This window comes from Panthera pardus, unplaced genomic scaffold, assembly GCF_024362965.1.
Source record: "Panthera pardus isolate Hobbes unplaced genomic scaffold, ASM2436296v1 HiC_scaffold_13, whole genome shotgun sequence".
Taxonomy (NCBI): domain Eukaryota; kingdom Metazoa; phylum Chordata; class Mammalia; order Carnivora; family Felidae; genus Panthera; species Panthera pardus.
In genome coordinates, this window is record NW_026526688.1 from 203,853,601 (window position 1) to 203,858,284 (window position 4,684).

Genomic DNA, 4,684 nt, shown 5'->3' on the forward strand with positions numbered 1-4,684 from the left:
CTCTGCTGCCGATGGGCCTGTGGCGGGGCCCTCGGCCGGCCACCCCCACGTCAACCCTGTCATTAGTTGATCGGGTTTCCCGACGCAAACCCCAGGCTCCGTGTGGTTTCTCCAGAGTCATAGGATCTGGCCAGGCCGGTCCTTGTCCTGGCCAGGCGGGTGGGGGCCCCCGGGCAGGGGAGGGTCTGGACTTGCCTCTCTTGCCAGGGGCAAGGGGCGAGAGGCAGTGGAGACCTGAAACCAGCGAAGGCAGGACTCCTGGACTCGTCATCCCAGTGGGGCCAGAACCCAGGGGGCCTCAGTCCGGGGGGCCTCCCGCTGCCAGGGTTCTCCCTAAGGCCCACAGGCCCCAAGCTTGTCTGCAGCCGGTCCCGAGCTACCTGGGGCACAGGCTAGGGGTCACAGGACACTCAGGAGGCAGAGCTATGGGCCCATGGGCAAGACAGCTTGGTTTTCTTAAAAAAAAAATTTTTTTAATGTTTGTTTATTTTTGAGAGAGAGAGTGAGACAGAGCATGAGTGGGGGAGGGCCAGAGAGAGGGAGACACGGAATCTGAAGCAGGCTCCAAACTGTCAGCACAGAGCCCAACGTGGGGCTTGAACCACGAATTGTGAGAACATGACCTGAGCTGAAGTTGGGTGCTTAACCCACTGAGCCACCCAGGCACCCCAAGACAGCTTGGTTTTCTTTAGGCAAGATCCCATGGGGAGACGGGGCAGCCCTGGGGGCCCTACGAGCCTTGAGAGCCACTCCTCGGGGCAGGGGGCAGGTGCAGGGGCAAGGGGCAGGGGATAGGGGGACAAGGGAGCAAGGAGGCAGGGGGACAGGGGAGCAGGGGGGCGGGGGAGCAGGGGGCAGGGGGAATGGGGGCAGGGGGGCAGGAGCAGGGGACAGGGGGAGCAGGGGGCAGGGGGAATGGGGGCAGGGGGATAGGAGCAGGGGGCAGGGGGAGCAGGGGGGCAGCGGGGCAGGGGCAGGGTGACAGGGAGGCAGGGGGGCGGGAGCAGGGGGCAGGGGAGCAGGAGGGCAGGAGCAGGGGAGCAGGGGGTAGGGGGGCAGAGGCAGGGGTAGGGGGTAAGGGGGCAGGGGGAGCAGGGGAGCAGGGGGCAGGGGGGCAGGGGCAGGGGGAGCTCACACTCAGAGGCCAGCACTTGGGGCACCACACTGCTACCTGCCCAGCTGATCCCGTAGGCCTGCCCGGCCCGCGCTCCCCACAACACCCGCCCGTTGGGAGCCTGTCCTGTGGAGGAGGGGGGCTGTCAATGTTTTACCACCAAACTTGAGAGGCCATTGACTCCGGGGTGGTAGCAGGAGTGGGGCCCACGGGCCTCCTGGGTCTGGTTTGGCCACATTTTTTCTCTCGGGAGACAGGCCTGTTGCTTCCTCCGGAGGAGATATTTACTCTTCCCAGGGTGGGGGCACTGCTGTGGTGCGTCATGCGTGTGCATGCGTGTGCGTGTGTACACATGTGGGGCCTCGGGCACGGGTCCAGGTGGCAGGTGGGCTGGTGCCGGGCTCCAGCCACCAGCAGGAAAGGAGGCCCCGCGCAGGCCACACCTTGGGGACGTCCGGGCCTGGTCATGCTGGGCAGATGGTGAGGGCCCCAGGGCCAACAGGCGCCCCAGACAGGCGGGTGGCTGGGTTAGAGGGTGCAGGGGGCCTCTCCCTGGGTGTAGAGTTTGACCCCGACTGCTGGCAGTGTGACCTTAGGTGGCTTCCCTGCCCAGCACCCCAGTTTCCCCATCTGTGAAATGGGGGCAACTAGTAACACCTTCTCTGGGTAGTTTAGTCTGGGACAGGTGTCAGGGACAGGGTGTGGTAGGCAGACTGCACTGTCCCCAGTCCCACCGGGGACGGTGTCTTCTCCTATCTGTAGTCTCCTCTCTGGCCTTGGGAGTCACTGGCCCGGGGGGCTCAAGAATTATCTTCAGAGGAAAAGGGGAGCCTCTAGCTGGTGCTGGGGGAGGGATGCTAACCCACCGAGGGGACCTTGGAGTCAGGGGGTTCCAGGAGGAGAAGGTCTGGGAGACCCAGAGGCCTGGAGCTCAGTTTGGGAAAGTCCGGGCAGGCCGCTGGGGGGAAGAGACGCTTGGGTTAGTGAGAAGGTTGGGAGCGAGGGACGGAGGTGGGCGTGGGAACAGCCGTGCAGAGTTCTAGGGGGCACTCTGCGCCCGTCTTCCCATGTGCAGGCTACTTTCCCACGTGCGGAAAGTGGCTGGGGCTCTTCCCAGGTCACCCCCTGCAAGCGGCGGGGGATAAGGGGGGCTGGGCTTCCCCGCGGGGGGTGCCTGCCCGGCTGGGGTTGGGGGAGAGGCTCCGCAAGCCCGTATGTCCCGGTCCACCGAGCGGCGGGGCGCCCGCTTCCCGTCCAGGCCGCCCCTCGGCTCCGGACTGGGGTAAAGCCCGACCCGAGGCCTGGCACCCGAGGGCGGGGGATCTGGACCCGCGGCGGCCGGCCGGCCCCTCCCCTGCCCCAACACCCCCCCCCCCCCCCCCCCCCCCGCCCGCGGGCCGGCGGAAGGGGCGCCCTGGGCGCCGCTCAAAGGGCCGCTAATGTGCGCTAATCCCGGCCTTTCAGGCGGCCGGCCGGGCTGTTGGCCCAACAACCCGCGTCTGAAAGGGGAGCGCGGGGCGCGCGGGGCCGCTGCCCCCCGGCCGCCACGCCCCCGACCCCGGCGGCCCCCCGCCCCCGGGGACCCCGAGCCCGCAGGACGGGGCGCAGGTGCGCGGGCGCCGGCCGTCCCAGCTGGGGAGACCGAGGCCCAGGGCGGAGCCGCGGGGTGGGGCTGGGGTGCAGCCACCCCCCCGCCCCCCGTCGGGAATCGGGGGGGCCCCCGGTCGGGCAGGGGGGAGGGGGGCTGGCCGGGCCGCCCCCTCCGGCTGCGCGGCGGTTCCCAGGCCTGGGAGGGGCGCGGGGAGCCCTCACGTCGCAGACGGGGCCGGGCCCCTCCGGAGCGTGACCCCGGCTTTCAGCGCCGCCTCTGGCCCGGCCCCAGCGCCTCGTTAGGGATTTAATTAAGGAGCCGCCGGGGATTTGCATAATCTCCGAGCCGGGCTGGGAAGCCCCGGGACCTGGAGGGCTGGGCGGGGGAGGAGCCCGCCGAGCAACTATTTGGGCTGGGGGGTCTCCCAGTCCAGGGGACAGAGGGTCCCGGAGGAGGCGATGGGACAGGCTGGAGGCAGGAAGGACCCTTTTGTGTCAAAGCCGCCGCCCCCCCCCCCCCCCCCCCCCCCCCCCCGCGTCCCACTTGGAGGGTCCCTCCCCCACCACAGCTGACTGGGCTGTAGACTCAGCTGGGCCTGGGGCCCCGAGGACCCGGGAGGGGCCCCAGGCACCACCCCCCTCAGGCAAACAGTGAACGCAAACATTCCAGCCCCAGCCCCGCCCCTGCTGTCAGGTTCTAGGGAGTCCGGGCTCCGTGTCCCGATGGCAGCTGGGGTCAGGCCATCGGGGGCTCCCAGCCTGGGCAGAGTGAGGGTGGAGGCTGTCCACCCTCCCAGCGCCGCCCACCCCGTCCTCCCCAGTCAGTGCCCGGCGGAAGAGGGCAGGGACCCAGCTCTGCACCCCACTTCTGGCTGGAGCTTCTGGGCTGACCACCGAGTGGTGGCAGTGGCCTGGAGATAGAGGTTAAAGAGGGGCCTCCGGGACCTGCTTTTTTCTGGGCCCTTGTCGTCAATGAGGCCGACGCTGCAGGGGTGAGTGGGGAGGCATCTCGCTTCCTCACGTTCTCAGAATCTCTCTGCCTCTACTGGGAGCACGGGTGGGGAGACTGAGGCACTGGGCACAGACCTTGTTCTCTGCAGGGTCACGGAGGGTGGGTACCTCAGCCCCCATTGCCCACTGGCGCGTCAGACAGGGCCAGAGCCTGACAGTGTGGCCTTGGGAAGGTGGCCAGGGCTCAGCCAGGAGGCCCTTTCGGCCCCCGCCGCACCACCGGCAGCCCCCCTCCTGGTGCCTGGCACCCGCCTGCCCTGCGGGCGTTCCCACAGCCTTCAAAGGGCACTGTGGGGGCCTGAACAGGGCAGGGCCAAGCAGGGCCTTTTATCTCCCGGGTGGTAGGCTGTGAGCAGGAGGATCCCAGGGGGCACAGTCACCTCCCAGGCCCTTCCCCCGTGCCCCTGCCCAGCGTGGGTTCTGCCCACTGCGTCAAGGAAGAGCCCCAGGGCAGGCTGCGGGGACAGGCAGCGCGGTGCAAGGGCCTGGAATTTCGCCTCTTCCCCAGGACTGGCCCGGACCCCAGCCCCCTCCGCAGGGCCCTGCCACCCTGCCCGGTGCCACTGGACATCTGTAGTGGCTTCTGTGACTACAGCCAGAGTCCCTGCTGTACCCAGGAGGCCGGAGAACCCGGTGCCCTGTGCCCCGGGGCCCCAGGTTCCCACCTCCCCCCAGCTCCATCTGCTCTGGCCACTGGGCCACCGGGGACCCTGTTCAGGGCCACTCAGGCCTGGCTGCTTCTTATCAGTCGGGTCTCAACCCAAGGTGCCCTCCCTGCCCTGTTGCTGCGTACTCGTATCACTACCCGAGTCCCTGTGATCGGTCTCCGGGTGGGAGGCCAGCCCCGCGGCCGGCCGGTCTGGTTCACAGGAGCCCCCCGCCCGAGTCAGAGGGCAGATGTGAGTTGTGGATGCCCCGACAAGGGGGTGGCATCTGCAGATGGTGTGTGAGCCCTGGAGACCCCACTCA